The sequence below is a fragment of the Mus musculus genome, chromosome 18, assembly GCF_000001635.26.
Source record: "Mus musculus strain C57BL/6J chromosome 18, GRCm38.p6 C57BL/6J".
NCBI lineage: Eukaryota > Metazoa > Chordata > Mammalia > Rodentia > Muridae > Mus > Mus musculus.
In genome coordinates, this window is record NC_000084.6 from 27,422,591 (window position 1) to 27,443,850 (window position 21,260).

Genomic DNA, 21,260 nt, shown 5'->3' on the forward strand with positions numbered 1-21,260 from the left:
TACATAATTACATGTTTCAGTAACCTTAAATGTTGCATACTATTGAGATTTTCTGCTGGGTTTCTTTTAGATCATCTATAACAACTACCTCATTTTATAAGTACGTAGATTTTTCTCTTAAACAAATTCTCTTCTTTCCATTGAAATATATATATTTATTTTTAACATTGCACCAAACAACACTAAAATATACCTAACCCTAAATGCATCAATGTTAATTTCTATAAAACGGGAAAATTTATCACTTGAATAAAATGTACACAGTGTGTTTTACAAATTACAAGTTTAAGCAATGGTTGAAAAATACAAAAATGTAAAAATCACTCAGGAATTTTGAAAAAAAAAAAGTGGGGCAGCTTACACAGGTGACTTCAACTTTCTGATCCTGCCTTTCTCTGAGGAGAATATGAATTTAATTCCGACCTTCTCAAGAAAGGGAGTATTGACATTTAATTAACACCACAAGGCAGAAAAACAGCTCTAGTGGGCTTTATCTCATATTTGCCTTGTATGCTCCCAGGATCAGAGCACTTTTTAGCAATTTCATGCGTCTTGTAGTTTCTACGAGTGCTATCTGCAGACATCTTACATGTTAAGCTACAGGCCTAAGACTGTTTTATATATGGGGACACTCGCTGTGATTTGTATTGAGTGATTATTTTACGAATACATAAACATTAATTTTGACACTATATTATTTTGTTAGTACTTTAGGGGAGGACAAATCTACTTTCTAAAGTCATCTGACATTCATGCAGAGTATGCTACTGCTCTGTTGCTGCTCACACCGTAGATACCATCCCCCAGATGTAGAGAAACCAGTTAAAATGATGCTACAACTACCTATTTACCTCTTAAATCTACTTGTTACTTTGATTCCATGAAGGTATCAAGTAAACATGTTCAATACAAAAGGAACAATAGGACTAGATGGATGGCTCAGTGATTAAGACTGGCTGCTCTTCCAGAGGTCCTGAGTTCAATTCCCAGCAAGCCCATGATGGCTCACAACCACTTGTAATGGGATATGATGGTCTCATATAAAATAAAAGGAACAATAGTCATTACTAAGTTGATAAATATTCAAGAAAAGCCTTTTGTTTATTTTGTATGTTGTAAGCTCAGAGTGAAATTGTAAAAGGAAAACAAATAACCAAGCAGATAAACAGGCAAATCTAGGGTTGTTTTCGGGCACTAAGGAGGACACCAAAATGAACAAATATATCAGTAAATAAATGATTGACATAAATATGAAATTCATATACATAGAAGATACTGAATGGGAAAAAAGATTAATTTGTGGAATGTGATTGTGTTTGAAGCTTCTAAAAAGTTATTATTTAAGCTAAACTCTAAATGTTAAAATTATGGAACAGGGTAATGAAAAAATTTCATTGGAAAAGACAACAGTTCATGTAAAGATTCTAAATAATACATTATTAGGAAGACTGGATTGATCGTTATTTTTCAACATGAAAGATTATCTTTGAAATCACAGTATAGGCCTGTGCAGATACTCTACTTTATTAGGTCATGTAAGATCATAGGCCCAGGCATTACCTACTGGAAGCCTTTCATGTTTTTCTGTGCCATGTTTAATACCAGGGTTTTAGAGCTAACAAGTGAGAAAACAGAGGCCAGAAAATATCACGAAGTGTTTTTCCTTCCCTTTTTCCTTCCTTCCTTCCTTCCTTCCTTCCTTCCTTCCTTCCTTCCTTCCTTCCTTCCTTTCTTCCTCCTTCCTTCCTTTCGTCACCTCTGGTCTTCCTTCCTCCCTCCTTTCCTTCCTTCAGATTTTGTCTAGAAGTGAGATATGCCTATATCTCAGCAGCAATGCTTCCGTAAGACTTTTCAGACACTTGAATCCAAAAGAGAACTGGAGAATTGTAAACAGTGGTCACAACTATGATGAACCCATCATGAGAGTGTTACTGTGGGAAACCACGACCAAAAATATGCTGTCAAAACAACTCTGTACTTAATGATTTCTAGGTCAAGGAAAAAGTAAAGAATGAAATTAAAGACTTTCTAGAAGTCTTTATGAAAATGAACACAAAACATACCTAAATATATGGAACACAGTGCTGAGAAAAAAGTTCACAATATTTGCCTCCATAAAAAACTAGAAAGTTTTCATACCAGCAATTTAGAAGTGCGCCTGAAAGCTCTAGGAAAAAAAAAAAGAAGCAAGCACATGAAATATTAGTAGAAGTCAGGAACTAATCAAAATCAAGGCTGAAATCAATCAGTTAGGAACAAAGAAAACAATACAAAAAAATCAAAGAGACCTAAAGCTGGTTCTTTGAGAAAATCAACAAGATATACAAACTCTTAGCCAAACTAAGCAAGAGACAGAGAGGCAGGACCCAAATGAACAAAATCAGTAGGGAAAAGGGAGGCATAATAACTGACACTGAGAAAATTCAAAGAATCATTCAATCTTAGTTCAAAAGACTATACTCCACAAAGTTAGAAAATTTTAACATAATGGATGATATTTTTGACAAATACCACTTACCAAAGTTAAATCAAGGTCAGGTAATCTATTTAAAGAGCCCCAGAACAGAATCCCTAAAGAAATAAGAGCGGCCATTAAAAGTCTCCCAACCAAAGAAGCACAAGGCCAGATGGTTTTAGTGCAGAATTCTACCAGACTGTCAAAGAAAAGCTAATACCAATACTTCTCAAACTATCACAGAAAATTGAAACAGAAGGAACACTGTCAAACTCATTCTGTGAGGTCACAGTCACCCTGATACCTAACTCACACAAAGACTCAAAAAAGAAAGGGGATTTGAGACTGAATTCTCTGATGCAAAAATAATCATTAAGATACTTACAATCTGAACCCAGAAACACATCAAAAACATCATCCATCAAAATCAAGTAGGCTTCCTCCCAGAGGTGTAGAGATGGTTCAATATATGAAAATCCATCAACTTAATCCACCATAAAAACAAACTGAAAAAAAAAAAAGACATGGTTATCTTATTAGACACTGAAAAAGCATTTGAGGCACTTCCCCACTTTCTTATGTATTAGTTTCAGTGTATCTGGTTTTATGTGTGGGTCCTTGATCCACTTAGACTTGAACCTTGTACAAGGAGATAAGTATGTACTGATTTACATTTTTCTACATTCTAACCACCAGTTGAGCCAGCACCATTTGCTGAAAATGCTGTCTTTTTTCTACTGGATGATTTTAGCTCCTTTGTCAAAAATCAAGTGACCATAGGAATGTGGTTTCATTTCTGGGTCTTCAATTCTACTCCATTAATCTACCTGCCTGTCACTGTAACAATATTATGCAGTTTTTATCACAATTGCTCTGTAGTACAGCTTGAGGTCAGGGATGGTGATTCCATCAGAAGTTCTGTATTGTTGAGAATAGTTTTCACTATCCTAGGTTTTTAGATATTCCAGATGAATTTGCAAATTGCCCTTTCTAACTCTGTGAAGTATTGAGTTGGAATTTTGACAAAGATTGCATTGCATCTATAGACTGCTTTCAGCAAGATGGCCATTTTGAATATATTAATCCTGCCTATCCATGAGCATGGGAGATCTTTCCATCTTCTGAGATCTTCTTCGATTTCTTTCTTCAGAGACTTGAAGTTCCTATCATGCAGATCTTTCACTTGCTAGTTAGAGTTACACCAAGGTATTTTATATTATTTGTGACTATTGTGAATGGTGTTCTTTCCCCAATTTCTTTGTCTGCTTGTTTATTCTTTCTGTAGAGGAAGGACACTGATTTGTTTGAGTTATTTTTATATCCAGCTAGTTTGCTGAAGTTGTTTATCAGATTTAGGAGTTCTCTGGTGGAATTTTTGGTATCAATTATGTATACTATCCATATCATCTGCAATTAGTGATAGTTTGACTTCTTCCTTTCCAATTTGTATCCCTTTGATATCTTTTCGTTGTCTAATTGCTGTGGCTAGGACTTCAAGTACTATATTTAATAGGTAGGGAGAGAGTAGGCAGCCTTGTTTAGTCCCTGATTTTAATGGGATTGCTTCAAGTTTCCCACATGGGCACAGGGCAAAATTTCCTGAAGAGAACACCAATAGCCTATGCTCTAAGATCAAGAATCAACAAATGGGACCTCATAAGATTACAAAGCTTCAGTAAGGCAAAGGATACTGCCATTAGGACAAAAAGGTAACAAACAGACTGGGGAAAGATCTTTAACAATTCAACATCTGATAGAGGGCTAATATCCAATACATAAAAAAACTCAAGAAGTTAGACTCCAAAGAACCAAATAACCCTATTAAAAATGGGGTACAGAGCTTAACAAAGAATTCTCAACTGAGGAATACCAATATGACTGAGAAGGACCTAAAGAAATGTTCAACATCCTTAGTCATCATGGAAATGCAAAACAAAACAACCCTAAAATTCCACCTCACACCAGTCAGAATGGCTAAGATCAAAAACTCAGGTGACAGCAGACTGTCAAAGTTTGTGGAGAAACAGAACCCCTCCTCCATTGCTGGTGGGATTGCAAGCTGGTACAACCACTCTGGAAATCAGTTTGGTGGTTCCTCAGAAAATTGAACATAATACTACCTGAGGACCCACAAATACCACTCCTGGGCATATCCCCAGAAGATGATCCAACATATAATATGGACACATGCTCCACTATGTTCATCGCAACCTTATTTATAATATCCAGGAGCTGATAAAAACCCAGATATCCCTCAACAGAGAAATCGATACAGAAAATGTGGTACATTTACACAATGGAGTACTACTCACCTGTTAAACACAATGAATTTATGAAATTCTTAGGCAAATGGATGGAACTAGATAATAGCATCCTGAGTGAGGTAACCCAATCACAAAAGAACACACATGATATGCACTCACTGATAAGTTGATATTAGCCCAGAAGCTAGGAATATGCAAGATACAATTCACAAACCACATGAAACTCAAGAAGAAGGAAAACCAAGCGTGGATACTTGGATCCTTCTTAGAAGGGGGAACAAAATGGCCCATGGAAGAAGTTACAGTAAAAGTGTGGAGTGAGACTGAAGGATTGACCATCAGATACCGCCACATTTGGGGATCCATCCCATAAACAGTCACCAAACCCAGACACTTTTGTGGATGTCCACAAGTGCTTGCTGACAGAAGCCTGTTTTAGCTGTCTCTGGAGATGCTCTGCTAATACCTGACAAATACAGAGGTGGATCCTCACAGACTACCATTGGACTGAGCACAGTGTCCCCAATGAAGGAGCTAGAGAAAGAACACAAGGAGTTGAAGGGGTTAGCAGACCCATAGGAGGAACAACAATATAAACTAACCAGTACCCCCAGAGCTTGCAGTGACTAAATCACCAACCAAAGAGTGCACATGGTAGGACTCATGGCTCTAGCTGCATATGTAGCAGAGGATGGTCTTGTCAGTCATCAATGGGAGGAGAGGCCCTTCATCCTGTGAAGGATCTATACCACAGTGTAGGGCAATGCAGGGGCCAGGAATAGGGTCTGGGTGGGTTGGTGAACATGGGGAAGAGGGAGAGCATAGTGGGTTTTCAGAGGGGAAACCAGCAAAGGGGGCAATATTTGAAATTTAAATAAAATAAATATCTAATAAAAGAAAAAGCTTCTGATAAAATCTACTGCCCCCTCATGTTAAAGTTATTAGAGAAATCAGGGATACAGAGCACATACCTAAATAGAATCAAAGCAATATACAGCAAGCCAAAAGCCAACCTCAAGTGGAGCAGAATGGATATCACCCCACCCACAAAACTTTCTACTGAATATTAATCCTGTCTACAAGAAATGTAAGTATGGACAATGAAGTAGAGACTGAGGGAGTAGCCAACCAAAAACTGGCCCAAATTGAGACCAATCAGAGACTGGCAAGCACAAATCCTTGACACTATTAATGATATTCTGCTTTCAGACACTAGTCTATCACAGCTATCCTCTGACAGGTTTACCCAGCAGCTGACTCAGAGTCCAGCAGCAGGGATGCAGAGTCCTGCAGCCAAACAGTGAATGGAGTTTGTGGACATTTTCAGAAGAGTTAAGGGAAGGACTGTGGGCCCTTAAGCAGATAAGAGCTCTACAGAAAGTCCAACAGGTTCAACTGATCTGGATCCTTGCGGATGGTAGAGACTGAAACACCAGCCAAAGACCATAGTCAGGCTGTACCTAGGTCCCTATGCACAAATGTAGCAGATGTGCAGCTTGGTCTTCAGGTGGACCCCAAACAACTGAAGTGGGGGATATCACAAAAGCTGTTGCATGTGGGTGTGATATGTTTTCCTAACTGGGTTGCCTTGACTGATCTCAGGGAGAGAGGATGTGCCAAGGTAGGAGGATGTAGGGAGCTCAAACTTCTCAGAGGGGAAGGGAAGGTCATATAGGGGCCAGGATTGTAGGAGGGGTGAATGGGAGGAAGCAGTGCACAAGATGTAAAGAGAATGAATGAACGAACGAATGAATGAATGAATGAATGAATAAATACAAGAGAGTACAACCAGAATATATATATATACGTGTATGTATCATTGCAAAGTATCAGATTGGACTATTATCTCAGATGAAGAATTATATGCATGTTTGGCCCAGAAAGTAGTTAACACATTATTGAAAGATAAACAGATTTAAGACATTCATCAATGATGATTTTTGTTTTCTAAAATTACAGAAATTAAAAAAGATGATGCAGAAAAGCAACCACATTTTTTATCTCCAAATTTTAGTACTGTGAACTTTAATATTGACCAAATTATGACTGTTGAATATTTCCCCATTTCAATAAATGTGATAAAATGCTAACGTCTTGTGTAGATTAAGAAATGTTAGGATCTTAACTTCCTCAGGTTCATTTCTAGATACTCTATTCTCCTTGAGGCTGTGGTGAAGAGATTGTATCTACAATCTCCTTCCCTGTATTTTTCTTCTTAGTGTACACAAAAGTAACTGATTTGTACAAGCTGTATCCATCCCTGTTGCTGAATTTGTTTATTGTTTCTAGCTTTCTTGTAGGATTTCAGGTCTCTCAGTTAATGCATTCATTCTAGATTATTTATAGTTTGTACTAAGGAACATTTATGAAAATATATCTTAATGTCATAAGTCCTTTCCGAAATTCCATATAAATAATGAGGAGGCATGCAAATCAGAAATATTGTGCTAGAGTAGCATGTCACATTTACTAACAAGCTGAAAAGCAAAGCCAGTGATATAGCACATAAAAGTTACTACACACACGTGTAAATATATCACAAATTATGGAACAGTAAATTATAATCTTATTTAACACATCCCCATACATTCTAGAAAGCTAATGTATAAAAGGGTAATTATAGTATACTAATCGTTGCAAAATTGCCAGTGTTTAACATTTTTTTCAGTGAAAAAGTTTCAAAATTTCAAAGTTTAAGCAAAGCCTTCAATCTCTACAAAAAATTTCAAGAGCTATTAAAATGGCCATTATGAGGTACTTCTAAAATATCACAGTTAAAAACTGAATATTTATTTCTTTATCAGTAAAATGTCAGGAAATATAATTGTTCAAATAAAGATTCTTAATTTTTTGACAACTGTTCCCTTTCTCCCTTACACTTGCATAAGTTCAGAGGTACCACATGATGGATGACAATATACACACATATACCTATAAATGTATGTAGAAGATACAGTATCTATTGAACAAGTCCTGTACCTTCCAAACTCAAAGAGATTATTAATAAAGCATAAAATATAAATCAAGTATTCTAGTAATTTTCTAAATTAGGTCAAACATACAAAACCCCTTAAAGTAATAATTTGTATTTTCTATGTCCTCAAATCATTGTGACAATACAAATTATATATGATGATATGTACACTTAGAAATTGGAGAAAACAAGACTTGATAGGTATATTTTAATGAACACACACCTTGACTTTGATGCACATAAATATGTAAATATGGATTAAAATAGTTGTTACTTGGTTAGCTCTTTAAGAAAGGAGACAAGATCCCACAGACTCCATGGAAAGTCTGTTCTGTAGCGTCTATGCAATGCCAATAGTGGGTCACAGGAGCATCCTTTGCTGTGAAAGATGGCATAGTAATTGTGGGCTCTTCAATAAGAAACATAAAATGCAATCATGAAACAGCCTCCAGAACCACTCAGCTGGAAATACTGAGATGCATTCCACACCAGAAAATAACAGCTGTCTTCAAAACAGCTTCTTATTGATTAGGGACTAGGGCAGCCCATTTTTAAGGCTTGCTCTCTGGAAACTTCACAGAGTTGTTTGTCATCTCCGTTACATGTAGAGTTTGCTTTAGAAAAAAAATTCATGTAACACTAGAATAAATACTGAGATTAAGAACCAAGACAATTGCTTTCTAGTCCAGTCCCACATTAAGAGTAAACCTATTTTGTAACCCACAAATTCCTCTTGGGGAAATTTCCTGTCCATGGCTAAGAAACAACAGCTGAGGACCCCAGCATATGTACCCCAGTCTCTACAATGAATTACTACAAAATCAAGAATATTATCTATTTGATATATCCTAAATATTATTTGATATCCTATCACATATTTTTTAAAAAAAAATATAGCTCTGGACTGATCCCCAGACCCAGAACCCAACACTTACTTTAGTAAATAAATATGGCATCATTCAAGCCTCAAAACTAAACATGGTTCCTCTTAATTACCAACTCCCGAAAAAAGCCTGGAATTTTATCAATAAATTGTGAGGGAATCCACATCCCTCTTCTTTCTATTGTCACACTTACCCATTTTCTAAAAGGCAGTTCCTTTTTGTTCTCTATTTTCCTTTGTATTACATCTTTATTTTGCTCAATACTCACTTTCAAAAAATCAGTAATCCCTTTTATAAGCAATTTAACTGAACTTAATTACATCAATTTCCTCCTTCCCTCTCCACCTCCAACACCTTCAACATCATCTTTCACTCCTAACTGGTAATCTCTTTTTCTTGATCATTAATAGACTCATATGTATATGTGTATGTGTATGTGTATGTGTATGTGTATGTGTATGTGTATGTGTATGTGTATATGTATATGTATATGTATATGTATATATACATGCATATGTATGTATGCGTATGTGTATGTGTATATGTATGTGTGCACAAATAAGTAAATAAAATCTGATGAATCCATTTTTCTTATGTATATATGGGTTCAGGAATCAACACTTTTATTTGAATAACTGCTGAGCATGCTCGTAACTAGAAGAAACTATTTCTTTCTCTCAGGAATCATTAAATGCCTATAGTTCTCTGTCTTGAGTTGGGAACCCATGAAATCCCTCCTTTGTGCTTAGCATGTGTGTTGATATTACCATTTGTCAGAAACTGGTGTTTGAACAATATGTGTATAAGACTATTTGATAGTAAACATCCTGGTACTCTGACTCTTACAATATTTATGCTCCCTCTATAGCAATGTTTCCTGAGCTACATGTCCAGGAGCTGCCATTTAGATGTAGCCATTTCATTTGGGCTCCTCATCAGATCTGTTGATCTCTGTACCACACTGATAACAGTGAAATTAGATCTGATTGTCTTTATATTATTTTAAAATATACTTGATTAATGTTTTTAGAGTTCTATAGATTGTATTTTGAACATATCCACCATTCCTGCAGGCCCCTGAGTCCTCCAAGATCCACACATTTTTCCGTACTCACAGAACATTATATCCTCATTTTTAAAAAAATCCATTGAATCCTATTACTGTTATCTAACTACTCTGAGATGTGTGGCCATCTTTCCAATGAAATCAACACTAACTATATCCCTATCAGACAATTTTAACTTTTTCTTTATTGTTTTATTTATTTATATCCCCAAATTGCACCCCTCACTCCCCCCTCTTCCAGAGTTCCTTCCCCCATCTCCTATCTCCTTCACTTCTGAGAGGGCGTTTCCCACCAGGTATCACCACAAATGAGACATCATATCTCTACAGGATTTGGCACACCCTTTCCAACTAAGGCCAGAGAAGCAGCTCTCTTCTACATGTGTGCCTGCTAATGACTTCAGGTTACCTGGACTATGCTCTTTGATTGGTGGCTTCATCTCTGGGATCTCCCAGGGGTCTAGATCAGTTGACATTGGTCTTCCTATGGGGTTGCTATTGCCTTCAATTCCTTCAGTCCTTCCCTGTCTCTTCCATATGGGTCCCTGACCACTGTTCAATGCTTGGCTGTGAGTATCCATATCTGTCTCTGTCAGATAGGTTCATGATGTAGTTGTTTTGTAATAATTGAATAGTATCCATTGTGTTAATGAACCACTTTTTCTTCATCCATTCTTTGATTGATGGACATCTGGGTTCTTTCTGGTTTCTGACTATTATGAATAAGACAGCTATAAATATAGTGAAATACATGTTCTTTTGGTATGGTAGAGCATCCTTTGAGAATATGCCCAGGAGTTTTAGGGCTGAGTCTTCTGATAGAATTATTTCCACTTCTCTGAGAAGCTGCCAGATTAATTCCCAGAGTAATTTTACAAACCAGCAATGGAGAAGTGTCTCTGTTTCTCCACATCCTTGCCAGCGTGTGCTGTTGCTTGAGTTTTTGATCTTGCCATTCTTTTTTTTTTTAAACTGGATATATAGATATATATTTCAAATGTTATCCCCTTTCCTAGTTTCCCCCAGAGAAACCCCTTATCCCATCCATCCTCCTTCACCCACTTCTGCTTCCCCACCCTGGCATTCCCCTACATTGGGGGAACGAGCCTTCACAGGACCAAGGGCTTCTCCAGCCATTGATGCCCTACAAGGTCATGCTCTGCTATACATTTGACTGGAGCCATGGGTCCCTCCATGTGTACTCTTTGGTTGGTGGTTTATTCCCTGGGAGCTCTGGGTGGGGGTGGGAGGGATAGATTGGTTGGTTAATATTGTTCTTCCTATGGGGTTGCAAATCACTTTAGCTCCTTCAGTTCTTTCTCTAACTCCATTGAGGACCCTGGGGTCTTGCCATTATGATTGGCTATTGGAATCTCTGGGTTGTTTTTATTTGAATTTTCCTGATGACTAAGGATGTTGAACATTTCTTTCAGTGTTCCTTGGCCATTCGAGACTTCACTGTTGAGAATTCTATTGTGTCATTTGGTTTGTTGCAGTCTAACTTCTTGAGTTCTTTATATATTTTGGATATTAGCCTTCTGTAAGACAAAGGGTAAAAGAAGATATTTTTTCAGTCTGTAGGCTGTTGTTTCATCCTATTGACAATATCCTTTACCTTACAGAAGCTTTTAAGTTTCATGAGGTCTTTAACTATTTTTGTTCCAAAATACAGTCTTCGATAGTATTTTCTTGATGAATGTATTTCTTTATTCTTAATTTTAAGTCTTGCTTTCTTATTAAGCTAGTATCCTGAAACACCGTCTTTTGTGTTTCTATCCTTTGAACAGTTTTCCAAGATTTGTACATGCCAAATATTCTTGTTTTTCTCCTGTATTCTTTTTTTTTATGTTTATTTTTCTTTCCTTTGCTTTGCTTTTATTTTGTCAACATCAAAAGCAACTTTTCCTGAACTTTCCTTGTGTTTTTTTTCTTTTATTTACTTATTCTTTAATTGACATTTTCTTGTCTAATTATAAATTTTCTTCTCTTTCAGGATTTTCACTTGTGAATATTTCAGTAAACTGCAAATAAGAGCTGAACATTAGAATATTTCACTCAACCAGACCATCAACATTTTAATAAAGTATTTTTTTAAATAACAACTTTAGCTGTATGTTTTAAAATATGTTATTGTGGGTTTCACTATTTGTAATATTAAGCCATTTTATTATTTTCATTGCATTTTTTTAAATTAATTTTTTCAGAGCTGATTATTAAACAAAGAATAATTTCCCTGATAGAAAAGATGTTGTCTTCATCTCTTTAACCTTTTCCTTATAAATCTGAAATAATCAAAATTGTGTAAAATGTGCCAACTCATTAATATGTAAATAAACATTCATTTACAAGCATCAACATGTTGTTTCTCATCTGTTAATTATCAAATTTTATGTTATTTTCTTTATTATCCTTGAGGTTGCTAAAAAGGTAAGGTTTGCTGGCCAGCAAACTCCAGAAATTAAACTGTCTTCTCCTTATATACTATATACTGTCTTCATCATTTACACACATTCCAAAACATCAAATTTAGACTCTCATGCTTGTGATTCAACCACAGAATGCTTAGACAATTACTGGCATGGTCTCCAATTTGTAGTAGTATTTTTACTTTTCTCCCATTAGTGACTGAGTTTCCATTTATATTTTTCATCTCTATAGAAATATGCTTGTCTTTTTATATTATATTATAGTCTGTTTTACAACATGAGACTTTTTCTCTGTTTATGATATTCTTCAGAAATCTTTTTAGAATGTTTTAAATTGTTCTCCAATAATTTTAGTAAATCATAGACATTCTTTGTCTTTGACCATTTTTGCTGTTTCATCAAAATATATCAAAATAGATAATTTAAGAACAATATAAATTCATTTTTCAGAATTAAGTCCCAGAGCAAGGGCAAGTGCAGCTTCAGAGGTTCTTTGTCTGGTAGAGGGCTCATGTCCAGGGACTAAGATGTCACTCCACTCTGGTGGAGTTCCTCAGATTCTCCTCCCCAGATAATTTGATTGCTGTGTCAAATGGCAAATAAACAGAGGAGAGAGAACCCTGAATTTGTTCTTCCCCATTTGTTTATAAGACTAGTCATGTCTTCAGTAGGCCCACTTGTTTGCACTGCCACAGTGGGGAATAGAACTGTGACAGGAAACACACACACACGCACACACATACACACACACACACACACACACACACACACACACACACAAACTGTAACAGTTCAGGAAAGTATTATTCTCTATGCCTGAGAATTTACACAGAATGTTGCTATAATTAATCCACTTTATGCAGTTATAATCTTGTTGATAATTGGTTATTGCACTGTAGATGATTTCTTAGATTTTTATCTTCATTTGATCTGTACCCAAAATAGAGAGAATGACAATTAAAAACACACTTTAATAACACATTTTCAGGGATATATAAGATCTATAGGAAAAGGCAATAGAGTCCCTTAATGAATAGAAAATGTGTACACATATTTTTAATACACAACATTCATCTTGCTCCTGGTTTTGTCATCCACAAGAGTCATAGCACACCTAGTCTGCTAGGCACTTCCAAATGTCAGTAACAGAGGGAATACTTAACACTTTCAGGCACAGAGGTTATATTTTACAGCCTGAAAATTACACCTGCGAACAGCACAAAACACTAACTACCTTCCTTTCTTCCCTGTCTCTCCTCCTTTTCTCCCTCCCTCTCTTACTTCCCTCCTCATTTTTCTTCCTTTTCTTCTATTTTTCTTCCTCTATCCTATTCCTCTTCCTTTCCTCTTTTATACCATAAAAATGGATTAGATGAGAATTTTCTCCAGTATTCCTTGATCTCTAAGTTCAGTAAAAGCAGTGATAACAGTTATGTTCAAAATACATAGTTTCAGTTATTATCCTAGTCTTGCCTTGGCAGTAACCATGCAGCACACAGTTCAAATCATGGTCACACAGGCCCCAGCAAATCATTAAAGTCAGATGCCTCCATGATCCCTGTTTCACATATTTCAAATAGGTATTTCTCACTCATGTGAGGTTATCCTGACAGTATGAGTCAAGTCCTTAGTGAAAAGTGCCCATAAACATCTGGAAGTAAGCCTGCCTAAGAATATGGCTAACATATCAAAATAAATTTTACAGATGAAGGGAGAAGAGGGAACAAAAAAGAGCTAAGAAAAATTTGAAGGGGACATATGCTGAAGTTAGGCACATCACTAGATCATTTAAATTTCTCTTCAGAAAGGTAGACAAAGTTTCCTGTAAATGACCAGACAGTAATTTTCTAGGGTTCTGATGGACAAGCAACCTCTGTTTTATTTATTATGATGTTGTTTGACATGAAGTCGATACTATGAGGACACTATGGGAAGGAGTGGGCATGTCTTCATTGCAGGAAAACTTTATTTACAAAGGTAGCACATACATCTTCAGACCACAGTTTTTTTTCTAAGCCCTTTTATTATAGGAGAAGGTGTCTTAATTTCTTCCAACTGTTCTTTCCCTTTTCTTCCAATATTTATGAAGTGCACTGCCAGTCAAATGGACTTAGGGTAACAAAGGGCCTCTTAGCAGGTTTGTATGGAATCTGTACCCTCCATGGAAATATTTGTCAAGATCTTAATCTGCATTTTCAGCTATGTTTCCTATTTTTTCCCATGTAATTCGGTTTTTCCAGGTGTACAAGAGTGTGGTTATGATAGAGGAAACTGTCCACTTAAAAGGGCCACGTGCCCATTTTGAGCATAAAGCAGACTTGTTCTGCTGTCCTTTCCCTTGATTGGGAACAGCGGGCCTGTTTTCCTTACTTAATATACAGGGTCCAATCTTATTTTCCTTAGAGAAGTGATCAACAGGATGAAGGCATCCTTCATGCACCTAGTTCAGTTGCCTTTAGACTTTAACAGCAACACCCCTCAGATAACAGTAAGAAAAAAATTCTTTCAGGTGAGTTTAGGGTGAATTCCAATGACTTCTCTGAAAGTATATCAGGAAATGTAAAATGTCTGTACCTTGGAGATGCTGGCCTGGTTGTTCTCTTGGGCTGGACATTGTACAAGATAATGAAACAAACAAACTACATATCTTCAGGGCATTTTTGTTTCTCTATAAAGTTGTAGCAAAGAAAAGGCAGACTCAAGCAGTAATTAAGCCTTGCAAGAAGGCTCTGGGTTTGCAAAACTTGCTGCAAACATATTAGAGAGGGTCTGATGCAGAGACAAGTGCCAGGCCCTGTAACTTGGGAGCATATGCATTATCTCAGCCTGGGAAATGAAAATAAAAGCAGCGGCATTAATCAGAGCTCTAATCAGTGAGCTACACAATAAGGTTGATCTCACCTTATTCAGTTAGAAAAGCTCACATGGAGGCAATATCCAAGCAGTCACCATATTCGTACTGATTATATCAGGAAAAATGAGGGTAATGATTCAGACTTGGCAGCTGTGGTGTTCTCTTGTAAGAGAAACTAATAAAGGGACAGTAAATCTTGATATACTTATCACATTTGGGCTGTCAGGAGTATATAATCTTCTCAGGAGTTTCTTGGAATGTTCAGTGCGGCATATTTCACTGTGAAGAGCCCCTTTCCCCCTTTCTTAGCGAACTGCCTAATGGAACAAATCTTCAGATTTACAAAAGAGTAAGAGATCATTGCTGCACAAACACTATATTCATTACTGGGTATCCAAAAGCACCCGCAGGATCACAATATCAGCATGCATACACTAATACTCAAACTTAATTGATTTGGACACAAACCAACATTTTATTTGTGAAAGCATATGCAATATATTTTATAATGTGCACTCATATGTTTTTAAACTCAAAGTCTGCTACCTACCAACCTCTCAAATCAGACTGAGAGTAGAAAAGGATTTAAAATAATTCACATTTAAAGCCAGAGCTTTGTGAGAAAGCACATATATTATAATTGTCTCCACCAATTACTTGTGAGTATGTAGTGACTAATTTCTGTTGTCCTAAGGACATCAGTATAGTAGAGGCACTAACTACACTTTTGTGTGCACTACTTATTGGTTTCTGGATATCTAGATGCAGAGATTATGCTGGATAGAGCATGGCTTGTATCAGCACTGTTGGTGGTCACCTGTAGGTAAGTTCCCTGTAGTAAACTTGTTTTTTCTGCATCTGAAGTGCCTACTGCAATCCTCAAGCTTTATCACTGGGGCCCCTTTGTGTTATAGTTTGTATAGTGAGAAGAAAACCCATCAAATATATCTTTCTAGGAAATATATAATAGTTTATTAGGTCTATGCTGTCCTTATGTTCTTCTTAATTTATATTCTGCTTGATATGTCTTCTACTTTCAAGAATAAATTAGACAATATATGTCCTATGTCTGTGGATTAACATGTCACAAAAGGAAAGCATTGAGGATCGAGACTAGTAGAACTGTCAGGAGTCTTATGAGTATTAATACAATATACTGAACAAGACCCATGCAAGGTCTTAGACCAAGAAGTAAACTCTCTGACTTAGTCAAGGCCACTAATCCTTTAAAAAGAAAAAATAAAGTCAGAAACCTATTTTCTCATGGGCAAGTTATTTTTTAAAAAAAGATACTTATGCTGTGTAATACAATTGGTTACTTGAAACATAAAAATAAATGATGAGACAGAATTTCTTCTATGCAATGGGTCACAGAAGTTTGTACTAAGGATGTAAGCTGGTCTCACTTGCCAGCATCCTTGGCCCTGTTCCTATTTCACATGTCCCATTGTGACCACAAGAGTAGTGAGCAGAGTGTCTTTCATTTCTGATACAATGTATTCTTATACGTATCTTATTACTTCCTCTCATGTCTATACAAAGTCTTTCCTGACCACTCTGCCTATATGTCCTTTCTCTTTCCTCAAATTCCTTCAGCTAATTTCCTAATCTTGACTTTTATGCTTAACAATTGACATTTTATGCTTAACAATTGACATCTCCTTATTTGTTTTGCCTTTACCTATTTGTATTGTTTTTTACCCAGACTTGCTGTTTGCCTTTTTTCTACTGTATAATACCAATTTTAGACTATTTCTTTTCATTTAAAAATATTGAATAAATATTTGTATTTTGAACTAAATATTTAATGATTTATTTAGATTAGAGTCAAAGTAACTTTTAATGATTATCTAAATTTCACTTTTGGTTACCATAGGAAGAAGGTTAACTGTGTATTCAATAGAATGGACAGGTACTGCCGGACTGAATATGTCTCCTTTGCATGTATGAAAACTTAGCTTAAAAGTCACAGAGGTTTGAAGCCACTCCTTTGGGAGTCTTACTTATCTATATATCTGCCATAAAGAGCTTACATTGGTAGAAAGATATTAGTTTTCTGAAGAAATAAAGAAAATAAAAATATATATAATCTACGTTTTAAAAATCGGTGCAAGTTTGTAAAACTGTGGATTATTTTTTAACGAAAATATTCAAGTATTAATAGGGATAATGTGAGATTGGTGTCTTAAGGGGTCTACACTGTTCTTATAACTTCCTAGTCATGCACATTACTATTGTTGCCTTTGCCACTACAGAGATCTCGTCAGTTCCAATAAAGGAGCATACATCACCCGTGGAAAACTAGAGGGTACCTTGGCAATGATTTCTGATGCCATCATTAGTGTTGAGTTTCTAATTTTTAGCAAATTATACTACATTTTTTATGTTTGTCCATCAAAGTAAAAGTTGTTGATGCTCATTCTTTCCAAGAAAATAGAGGTTTCCAAGACATACAGATTGTCAGGTGCTAGGACTGTGTGCATTTCTATATCTTCTGTATATTTTCATGATTATGCCAATATGATGGAAACATTTTCCAGGGTTTATTTTGAAATGGAACCTCAAAAAGAAACAAATCTAGTGTTCTTTTAGGCAGATAAAGTCAATTGGTAGAGTTATGCTTACAATTCTAGGAAGCCAAGTAGCTACATAGTCATGTGTCTATCTATAGGTTTTGAGAAGTTAACTGAAGATTGGTACAATGCAGGCATATTGTTTCATTCAGTGCTCCATACATATATTAGGTAAAGGTCAGAAATTATTGAAAAGGAGAGCATTATTTTGCTTCAAACTACCGATGGCCAAAATATAAACAAGTATATATGAAGTATTCTTAAACACATAGCATTTAATATCTGCAATCACAGTATATATCTCTAAAAGCACAGAGTCCATTATCTGTATAGGATCAAGAATAAAAAATCCAACCAAAAAATCTACAAATGAAGTTAGAAACAGATAATATTTGTGCTGATTCACTTTTTATGCCATTTTAACTTTCTTAATTTTATTCTTCCTTATGACATGTTACCGCAATACATTTTCTATGCTGAATATAAAGCCACCTTCATTTGTTAGCCACGGAATCAGCACTGAGAGATGGGAAGAATATCCTGAACTTGGCAGAAATTAAGTCAATCAATAATTATAATTTTTCCTACATTTTAAAGCCACATTTGTTTGAGACTTATCATTTAGCTAATTTTGCCAGTATTCTAAGCTGGCCTGTCCAAATTTACAGCATATATTTGAGAAGCCTGTTTCTTTCTTTTATTTTTTTCAATCACAGTTTTGTTTTGTTTGATACTTATGTGTTTAATCATCATTGCTGCTGGCTATTGTTGCTTTTCATGTATTTTAATACTTTAATCAATGGGAATTTTATTGGTATGTGTACCCTGAGGCTGTTGAAAGTGGAGGGTGCAATTTGATAAATATACAATTGAAATAAAGAAAACTAAAACAGATGTTCATCAAGATTGCATGGGCCACAAAGGGAGGAATTCCTTCGAGGGCTGGACAAAGAAGAATACTTCACAGATAAGTACCTGTATATTAGTACTGGGTTGAAGTTGACTCGGACTCTGTTCTTCATGCTTTTTCACCTAAATTTTCTCTCTTCTGTCTTCAAAAATATCATCTTTTTATAATCCTCTTGAGGCCTTAGTCTAAACAATCATATTCTCTTGTACACCTTTTCACATGCTGCTTTCACATGCCTCCTTTTTTACTTGTTTACGTAATTTTATTTAATACAGGACCTCACTTTCTATTGGGTCATACATATGTCACTGTGTTCATGACTAAATACAAACTGTGGAGCTTTTGTATGTTTAAATTTTTAATCTCAAATACCTCAGAAACCCAAGAGCAGATAAAATGGCAGCTTATTTTTGATAAATTCTTTAAAAGGACATACCTGTGTTCCTATAACTATATTAAAAAGTCCTGGTAGGATTACCTGAACACCAAGGAGTCAATGTTTCTAAAAAGTTTATGTTTTATTTACTTACCACTGGATTCCCTTACTTACTCTCTAGCCACCCCTGTAAGTTTAGTATCTCATATTATTCCTTCAGTAATGGAAACTCCAAGCTTACAACTGGCTACTATCCATGCAAGTTCAGATAATAAGCCCAGGAATATCTTAGAATTGAATAAAAACTTTCCTACATTACAATGACTTTTGTCAAATACTCTTATCCTCTTGCCTATATTATTCTATATATAGTACACATGACATATTATCATCATATATATGCTACGTACATATTCATATATACAGAGATAGACAGAAAGGGGGACTATGAATTCTCCGATTTTTCTCATTTTTACCCCAGCTTCTAGGGACAAAAAAAAAAATGTCATGGTATCTCAGAACTTTTTAACAATAGCATTTGAATCACTTTTAATGATCAGGAGTGTGGGTATGGACTTGTGAACCACTTAGCAGAGATGAACTGATGAAGATGGAAGTTTCCATCCTCTGCTGAAAGTTGCATTTCTCTTAATGATTCCACTTAAAGCAGCAGGAAGCAAAGTGTTCATCAGCAGCAGGTACTTAGACTTGAGTATGGGTTGGGTGCGCACGGATCTATTAAAACACCGCAATCTCAACAGAGCTTCCTGGAGCTTAAGAGCCCATTGCTGCAGACTCCAGGACCCATCTGCAAATGCAGCAAACCTCTCAGTTCTTGGCAGAGAAGCCACATCAAGAAAACCTACTTAAATAAATGAAAAGACCCCCTAGTATGTAATGAACAATTACTTAACTTCATTCTTCAGAGTTTTAAGCATCTGATAAATGGAGAAACTAAGAAAAAAAAAACCACACCAAACAAATCACTGAAATGGATTACATCCATGTAATGCAAATGACATTTGGGTTTTAACTATTTCCAATGGTACTCAGTTTTAATGTAATAAAAAATAAAATCAAAACTAAAAAGAAAACAAACCAAACCAAAAGTAGAATGAAAAACAAAAGCAGAACAACATAACAACAACAACAACAACAAAAAAACACACAAAAAACCAAAACACCAAAAAAAAGAAACCAAAAAACCCTAATTGTCATATTATATTTCCTCTTTTGTCCCTTATTTTCAAGCTTTTTGAAGTGTATGAATATTATTCAATGTCATCTCGTTATTATAGACTACATCAGTTTGAAGTAATTTATTATAATCATGGTATGTAGTTCAAATGGTGTTCAACTAAGTAGAATGATAGTCTACAATGCCCTATCTAGATTGTATCACAAGGTGTCCAATTCAACACTTGAGAAAACCTCAACATACTAGAATAAATTTCTAGGGACAATTTAGGTTTGACAAAGTTTTGAGATCATTGTTTTGCCTATCATATGGTTCAATATAAGAATCTAGGGAAGAGAAATAGGTGGGCATATTGTAACAAATTTGTTTCTGTAAATTATTATATTTTAGGTAAAATATCAATAATTAATTATAATTTTAGGTCATATTTGATAGGTAGGTTGTTGGAAATGTCTGTGAAAAAAATAATAGTCTTCTAGTTTCTGTCAAGGAGTCGATACCAATTTCAGAGAGAAAATTCAAAAATATCAAGACAAATTCACAAGGGGCATGAGTTACAAATTCTTTTCACACCAAAAGAAACTGGTCAAGAGCAGCCTTAAAGTGTAGAGCAGAGAAACAAAAAAAGTAGTTCAAGTAATCTCCTGCCACCTCAGGTTATGATGGACTGTGGGGTACAGATGCCTTGCTTAAAAGATTTGATTTTGGGGGTGGAGGGAGGCTGAAGTTGAACACACACACATACACACACACACACACACACACACACACACATATATATATATATATGTATGTATATATAAAACTTGTCTCCATTATGTGTGGGTAGCACAAGTAGAGTTGAATTCTCTACTTTAAGTATTAATGCTCAAAATGCAGGGTTCTTTCCAAACCAACAGAGTAAAAAACTCTAAGGACACCTTTATTCCCCATCTTCCTCAATATCCTCAAGAAGTCAGGATGATTATTTCTGTCCAAACAATTCAGGAAATTAAGAAATAGAAGAGCAGATTTATCCCAAGAAGGAATGGTTAAAAATCCCAGGATTTTAACTATGAAACTTCAAGAAGAAAATTCACAAATGTTATAAAGTATGCATTATTTAAAGATCTTAGGTTTAAACACTAAAATACCAATTTGTCTCACTGTCAGTCTATTTTCATGAATCATTATACGGAAACCAGATTTGCCCCTAAGATTGTCAGAAGCCTCTACTAATATAAAATTGCTCTATTAATCCCTCCTCTCAGTGCCGTCCCAGAGGTTGGTATTGATGGCAG